At 49.2% G+C, this 8,677-nt stretch overlaps 1 pseudogene; it reads right to left on the reverse strand.

Moving 5' to 3' along the window:
• Positions 1-5,800: 5,800 nt before the first annotated feature.
• LOC142444082 (small nucleolar RNA SNORA72) lies at positions 5,801-5,896 on the reverse strand (annotated as a pseudogene).
• Positions 5,897-8,677: the final 2,781 nt, after the last annotated feature.

Here is an 8,677-nt window from a genome sequence, read left to right on the forward strand (position 1 = left end):
CCTTGTCCCTGGGTTGGTTAACACCACTTCCTTTCCCCCACTTCCCACCTCCCATGTCCCCCTGGAACCATTGGTCCAGTTGTTTTCTCCTCCAGATTGTTTATCCAGCCTATCTTATTTAGAAAGACCTGAAGAGATAATATGCACAAAAACAAAACAGAGCAAAACAACGCAACAAAAGAAAACAATGACCAAAAAAGAAAAGAAAAAAAAAAGGTCTGTTTCTTGACATTGAAGAGTGTTTTCCAGTTGACTCTGATGGAATGGCCCCAAAGTCTATTTTTGGTATTCCATCGGGTCTTCCTTGCTCTGCTCCCTTTGTTGTTCTGTTGCACACCCTGAGTGTTTTGCCTCGATGTGATGAGGTCAGATTGGGTGCGATTCCCACACTGTGTCTCCAGTGTTGTCCCCTGTAGGGTTATGGGTCAGTGAAGGATGTTACGTCTTGTAGTGGAGCCAGCCATATAGTCCTCTCTGTGTATTGGCTGCTCTGAGGGGGGATATCATCTTCAAGGCCTGGTGGGCCAGGATGTGCTCCACTCTCTCTTCCTCCCCCTTCATTTGCTCCTGGCACAACATCTTTCATCGGTCACACCAGAAGGATCCGAGTTGGAATTCTCATAATCAAACTGGACTTTACCTTAACCACACCGGTAGCAGGTGAAAGGAACTGGAATACTCCCATTGGCCTAAAGCTGCACCCCCCAGTGGGAGCCCAAGGACGCCAACGGACTAGTCCCTGGACTGTGCTTCAGACTCTTGCTCTGATGGTGCCCAATCAGTGGGCATTGAATAAGGAAGACCATAGAAGAACTGATGCATTTCAATTTTGATGCTGGAGAAGAATAATGGCAGTACCACGGGCTGCTAAGGGACAAACTGATCTGCGTTGGGAGAAACAGGACCAGAGTACTCCATAGAGGCAAGGATGGGAAGACTTTGTCTTACACATTTTGAACATATTGTCAGGAGAGACCAGTCGCTGGCGAAGGACATCACGCTTGATAAAGTGGAGCGACAGCAAAGGAGGGGAAGGCTCTCAGCAAGGTGGATTGACACGGTGGCTGCATCGGTGGGCTCCGGCACAGGAACAATTGTGAGGAGGGTACCGGACCGTGCAGTGTTTCGTCTGCTGTGCAGAGGGTCGCTATGGGTCAGAGCCGACTTGGTGACACTGAAGTGGCAACTGAAGACAACGATAAACATGCTATTTTCATACTCTCTCTGCCTTTGTATGACACGCTAAGTCCAGTTTTTGCCTTTGTGAATGAGCATTAATGGACATTTTGCGCTGTCTCCAAACCTCATTGTTTGTGTAAATAGTATCCAGTCTCATAAGTTGTTAATTTGTACAAATCAACAGTCCATGTATTTTGGTTTGAAAAACTGCTTTATATATGAACTCTTTCTCTACAGTGTTTTAAATTTCTATACCATTGACTAAATTAATGATAATAGCAATGGAAATACCATAGGCCCCATGGGGATAATTTATAATGTCCTTAAAGAAAATAATTACCATATTGTTAGAATGAACCAGAGACATATATAAACCGTAGCTCTATGGCTGGATTTTGAGCTCACACTTAACCTTAGCCCTAATCTAGAGCCATTAGCTCTGCTTGATAGCTGCCCCCCACAGGAACCACAAAGGGAACACATGGGTGCTGCAGGAAAGCGTGGTGAAGAAAGCAGGTGGTGGGCGGCTATACGCAGAAAGAGTATCATCTGGTGTGTGTCTTAAGACAAGCAGCCATCTAAGTGAGGTGTCAGCTAAGTTCACATGGGCAAAGCACACCAGCCTATGCGACCCAAGAATTGTATATGATAACATCCCAACCTGGAGGAAGGAACTGTATTTGAGATCAAGTTCTGAACACTTTGTGTACAGAAGGCTAAGGATGTAGTGGTCACATATTGGGCTGCTAACCGCAGTTCAAAACCTTTAGTGATTCTGCTGGAGAGAGATGAGGCTTTCTACTCCCAGGAAGAATTTCAGTCTTAGAAGCTGATTGGGGGCAGTTCTACCCCTGTCCAGCAAGATTTCCACGAGTCAGAACTGACTTGATGGTGGTGAGTTTGGTTCTGATTTGTGATTGACAGAGAAGCCCAAAATCTATTAGCAGGGTCCCCCCCACCCATGAGGAGGAAGTCACTGTTGAATCTCCTCTTCTCTTGATCAGGCAAGAAAAAGGTCTTGTTGGCTGACCAAGTACATTGTTGTGTATTCAGGATAGCTACCGTATGGTGAGGCCAAAATGTGACACCTTGACACACGCTGATCTTCCTCTTGATCCAGTGTATACTCGTTTCAGTGTTTAGTGTTTTCAGCTGCATTTCTGATTGAGGTTTTACTGTGTTTCATTCTGTCATCGCAGTGGGGCTGTTTGTATTTTGTTTTGATCTTGCGCGTCTGGCTATGAAGCCCAGAATAAGGAAACCTATGGAGACAGCCATTGGATGAACACATTCAAAGGGACATGGACGGCAGGAAGTGGGGAGCTGACAGCAACACGTACCAGGAAGAAGAGATGTCCTGGAATTGACTGAGGTGCAGGCTGTACAACCCGTATGCATGGGATTAAACAACACCCACCGTGTATGGTAAGTGAATTCCACGTGGGTGAAACTGTTAAAAATAAATAAACTAAAATTTCAAAAATTTACTCTCTGATTCATCGACAAACGCTTTGATCTCTTTGGCTCCCTCTTTGCCAATTTAATTCACGGGAAGCGGATCAGCGGAGTGGATCGCAGGGCCTTTCCATCAGAATGGGACTGGGCAAATTAGCTTTATTGTTGCCAAAGAAAAGTGCTCGGCTGAGCCAGAGGATACTTTGTAGCCCACCCTGTTTGCATTGGCTCGCTCCATTTTCTGAATGCATTCCCACCACTGGGAACTCTGAGGTTAAGCATGGCCACACAAGAGAGAGGCATTGAAGGGAAAGACCTAGAAACAATGTTTCTAAATACGGCTGTATCGTAACTAAAACCACACCCCCGGACAGAATCTGTCCCTGGGGACAAACGTTCTTATCAAATACACCATTCTAAGGGTCCTATGGTTGGGGGAGTGAAGACCTTGTCAGAGGGGTCAAAGCCGATTGAAAGTGGTTTACCTGTGTTTCAAGTGGAAACAAACACAAACCCATTAGCAGAGCCCCTACAGGTTGCCAGGAGAGAAAGGCGGCTGCATCCTGACCCTACAGGTTAGTTTATTTACTTGGATGAAGCTCACTGGAAAAATTGTTCAACTCCAGGCTTCCCTGTGCTTGTGTGGATGTGTTTTCCTGTCCTTGGATGTAATTCCTGTCAGTCAGGCACTTTCCTGGAGCGCTGAAATGTACAGATGACACACATCAAAGGCAGGCTGCAACCGCTGTAGCTGAAATTTACACAAATCCGTGCAGCTAGTAACTGGATAAACAATGAGACTAATGACCTTGTTCTGCATTAATCTTCATATGGCTCAGTTGGTAGTACTCTTGCCTTTAGGCAAGAAGGTTGTGGCTTTGGCTGCTAGCCTCAAACCAGGGATTAGGCACTTGCCCAATGCTGACAGAGCCCAGGGCTCCTCTGCAGTCCCAGGCGCCTGAGAACGCTGAATAGTCGCAGAAGCTGCCCATCATATAAGGCTGCCTTATAACCTCTCTTGCCACATCCAGTGAGAAAACCGATTAATAAAAATAAGCAAATCCCTTAGCCTTGCCTCCTCCTTTGGAAAACTTATTTTCTGAGTGCAGGGCCCAAGGTTTTCCTTGAGGATTTTCCAGGCCTTTCCATTGTACTCACAAAGCAAGAGATGATCCAGAGGGTCTTGGCTCTTGTTCTTGTGTTGACCAAGAATACATTTCAAAATAGGCACACTTCTAAAGAAGAGTTAAAGGGAAAAATGAAATTGACCAGTGTCTGCTTCAGAGCAAGGACAGTTGAGGCCAGCTGTACTTTTTATCAGCAGCAGGGGCCTTCCTAGTGGTTTAAGTGCATTCCCCCCACCCCCATCACACACACACACACCCCACACACAATGCTACAGTGCCCATCCAACACTCCTTACAAAAGTTGAGTGTTGTTGATGGCAGGAGACTCTGGAGGAGTCTGCATCTGGGACAGTCCCAGACCGAGGTGAATGGGCAGGAGACAGGGACAGGGGACAGGTCCCATGGAAAGGTCTATACTGGGAGGATGAATAGAGAAGAGGATTCCATCGGTGGGCTTACCTTAGGCGCACACAGTTTATTGTCCTGAGACTGGGCTGCCTCTGTCACTTCCCCGCCAGCTATGGCCCGCATCTTTGCTGCATTGTAAACTTGAAGATGCCTCAAACCTGAGATAAGAAAACACATGCTGTTCTAATACGTAGATTCTGGTGGGATTTACACAGTCCCCAGAAATACCTCTTGTGTCCCTTTATCATCCATTCCCTTGGTCCTTATAGCTACGGTTGGTCCTCCTATTTTAGGCGTACGAGTAAGGGAAAAGTGTTACAACTATGGCTCCAGTTCATACATGCATGGGTTTATTCCAAACAAAGCATGTTGAAGCATGTCTCTGAGACCAGTGGGTGGCTACAGATGAGTGTTCTCAGGATTGCACTTGTCTTGGGCTCAGTAGGTGCCTTCTAGCAAATGGTCCAATGGAAATGGTGACTTCCAAGTGGGTCTGCTGGGGCAGTTGGATTCAAGGCTGAGGGGTCCACTCAGAAAGCCATGGTGAATGTTTTGGGACTTGCAAAGGGGTGGTCTTGGTAGCTTTTCTTGAGAGAAGCAGGATGATCAAGGGGCTTTCTAGGAAGAAGTTTTAAGAAAACTGAACAATGGATTGGTGTGACTACGACTAGGTAAACTGCACGGAGGGTTTTTTGTCTGTGTTTTTCCCATCGTGACAACCAAGGCATTCTTCAAGGATCGTAAGGGCTGTCCCAGGAGACCTGCACTGGGAAAGCTGTCCCCATTCACCCCATAGCCCTCATCTTGCCCATTCAGACTTCTTTTTGTTCCCCAAATTCAACGGGCATTGGAAAGGAACATGGATTTGAATCCCTCAAGGATGCCCAAATCCCATTTGGGTGTGGTATCAATGGGAAAGCACAGACTTCCTTGGAGAAGGGTCACAGATGGAAAACAGAGCCCTCAGCAGGACACAGACCTACACGCAGCACAGCGAGTGGCAACAGCTTCGCATTCATACTTCTGCTTCATCAAGGTCTCGGTGACTCTGTACCCTTGTCCGTGACAGACCACCACACTGCTCTCACTGTGCTGGAGCTCCATCACTTATCTCATTGGCCTCACACACGTTAACGTTTCAAAGTGTCATCTTTCTATAGCCACTGACTTGTTATGAGCCCATCAGAAACAGTGTTAAGAAGTCCCTCTTTTACCATGAGATCATTTGTCTCCCACAGCACGCACTCACTCACTCACTCACTCACTCACTCACTCACTCACTCACAGAAGTGATTTTAATGACCTTCATAACATACCTGTTGCAATGTGAAGATGGCACGGCAGTGGGCACTGAGCAGGGAAACCATCCCCATTTGCTCTTTCGGTAAGGGTTTCTAGTGCCATAGGAGTGCCCCATATCCCTTAGTGTTTGGCAATTTACAAACAACCAAAAGGTTGGAGATTCTAGGGGCTTCGATCCACCCAGAGGCACCACAGGAGAAATCTGAATCCCACTGGAAAAGTGATGGATCACAGTTCTGTTCTGGCACTGACGATATCACCATAAGGAGATTCTAACTGCAAGGCAACTGCTTGGTGTCTTTCTTTTCTTTTCTTTTTTTAAAATTCAGACTTATCACCAGCATTTAAAACCCAGGCTCAGGGAAAGAACTCAGCCTGGGGACACAGGCATGGTCTTAATATAACTTGGTGTCTTTCTTTTGTTGTCCTTTTGGTTATTTTTCGCCTCCAAATTATTTCATTAGGACACAATCCAGACATCCTAACCTTCAATAGTTCAGTCATGCCAAGCATTGCTGTACCTTCGCTACCATGGTTTGTTGGTTGGTTTGTTCGTTTGATGAGGATCTTTTGTTTGTTTGTCTGGTTTTCGATTGTTTTAGGGAATAATAATAATACTGTACATCTGCACACATATGCTCACATGCATCACCTCACTCAGTTCTTATAAGAATCTTGTCATGTGGGTGATTGTCATACCACAGTGTTGTGGAGAAAATGGGTCTGGGAGAGGTTGAATGGTTTGTCTGAAGTCACTGGTAAGTTGGGAAGAAATGGCAAAGGTCAGGACCAGCTCCGGATTCCTGACTTGCACATTATGCTACTTTAAAGCTATCTTTTTAGATTGGCTGCCTTGAAATCAAGAGAGCACCACTTAAAGGAGACTTTTCAAGAGGGGATTTTACCATTTTTCCACCCCAGAGATACACACATTTGTGGCTTAAGTGCCCTACTGGTACAGTAGATGTCCCAGTTGGACTGCTAACCGCCACAAGGTCAGGAGTTTGAAACCACTAGCTTCTCTGCTGGAGAAAGATGAGGCTTTCTTATTCTGTAAAGAGTTACTGTCTTGCAAACCCACAGGACCAGTTCTTCTCTGTCCTATAAGGTCACTATGCGTCGGGGTTAACAGGTGGCAGTGAGGTTTTCAGTTTGGGTTATTGGACGTGATCTCCACAATCTGTAATAGGTAAGAGGATTTCAAACTCAGAAAGCAGTTGTGAATAAATAGTGAGTGTTTTGATACAAAGCAACAACAACTAATATTGGTTTTTCAGAATCAAATTTCTAGGGATTCCCCTCCCCCCTCTGGTCCACGGTTCAGGTGCACACCTGGGACATGTGCACGTGTTGCGTCAGCCAACTCTCCTCAAATGTGGCCGCAGAAGAAAGCTAGAAGCATGCAGCAATAAGACAATACTTATTTATGGCTGAAGAAATTTGGCTTCACATAATGGTAATTATGAACAAGCCATTTTCCCTAATAAAATTACTGCAAAACAAAATCTGGAGAAACCGTTTCCCTATGTTCCTTTCAGTTTGTTCCATGTGCTCAGGGTGGTTTTGGTGAAAGGGAGGCGGAAAGAGGGCAGAGGGAAAGAGAACCACAGCGAGAAGGCCTCTGCTGAGGGTTGGTTTTGCTTTAGGAGCTGGACTGGGTCCAGGCTTGATTTTTATTTTCAATTCACATTTCAGACCCAGGCTCCCCAAACTCTTTTTGATCTTTCTCCCTGTCTCCTTACCCGGAAGAGAACCCTTGGCCTTCTCAGCTGGGAGCTGGGAGCACACGTGGAAAGACTGGCTGGGCTCCACATCCTTGCCAAATTTAGTCACACAAAGGGGCCTGCAAGGGAAAAAAAGAAAGGATGAAAGAGGCAGCCGCCGAGACTTCAAAGGCCGCGCCGCCGCGCCGGCCCCGCGCAGGCGCCGCCCTCCGCCTATATAAGGCGCGGCTCGGCGCGGGCGGCGGGTCCGCGCCGCCGGCCCAGTGCGCGCCCCCAGCCCTGGGGGGTCGTGGGAGGACCCCGCGCAGAGCAAGCACCGGCCATGGAAGTAGGGGTGTGCTCCCTCTCCTTGGTGGCTGCTGTCCTCCAGAGGCCGGCCCTCCAGCCACGTTAAAGCTCCTGAGAAAGTTTTCAGAAAAGAGAGAGAATTTCACGTCAGGGCCACTAGGCCAGGGGTCTGGTGACCCGCAAATGCATTCCAGCTCCCACCTCCGTGTCAGTCCCTGCTGGGAAGCACCCTTAGCGTCTTGACACCCGTTCCTGGGCGCTGCCTGTAACCACCGCGGACACAGTCCCCGCGGCTCGGGTTCCCGCTTAGGGGCTCGTGGTGGTTCCCGTCGCGGATCCGCGCCACGAGGCGCATGGCGAGGCTCTTTCCCAATGGTTCCCGTGCGCGCTCTCTCCCCCCGGGCCGCCGGGTGTTCGACCGAGCCCCCAGAGTGCAGTGAGAGGCAGCCGAGCGGGGAGTGCGGCCCCCTCGAGGATCGGGCCTGGGGCCCTCCGCAGCGAGGCGGGGGCGCCGCGTTCCGTCCCCGCACCCGCACGAAGGACGCCAGGGGAGGGCGCGAGGGGCCGGCGGGTGCGGCGCCCTCAACCCACGGACCCCGCTCGCTCCAGCCGCGCGCGGCCACACCGAGCGAAGGGCGCCAGCCTTGCCGAAGCCCGGCGGTCGCAGGCGGCCGGATGGGGGAACGACATTTTCAAGGTCCCATGAGTTCTCTGCTTCCCCGGCGGGGTGAGGGTTTGTGTTTGTTTGTCTTTGGAGGAGACAAGCGGCGGAAGCGCCCTTGGGACACAAACTGCCATTTCCCTCGCCCCTCCCCACCCTTTTCTCCCTTCTGGCGAAATCCCGCTAATCTGAAGAAGCCCCCACTTCAGTCTCCCCGTGCGTGTGGGGCTGGGGGACAAACAGAGGGCGTCTGAGGTCCGCCTCTGAGATCGCATGCGTTCTTCTAGTCCGTCCCCTTCTCACGTCTCTCCCGAGCATCCTATTCCGTAGGAACCCGCCACCTCCCTCCGTCTGGATCCCACCAAAGTCCTGTCTGGGAGAGATTCCAGCCCACACAAAGGGGATGACCCGGAGCCGGGGAAGGGGGTTAGGACCGAGGGGGCGGAGAGGACTCTGAAGGACCCTGCGCTTTTCTCTGGTCCCTGTAATTAAGGATTCACTTGAGTCTCTGTAGCAGACTTCACTGATTTGGC

This window comes from Tenrec ecaudatus, chromosome 3, assembly GCF_050624435.1.
Source record: "Tenrec ecaudatus isolate mTenEca1 chromosome 3, mTenEca1.hap1, whole genome shotgun sequence".
Classification (NCBI taxonomy): Eukaryota; Metazoa; Chordata; class Mammalia; order Afrosoricida; family Tenrecidae; genus Tenrec; species Tenrec ecaudatus.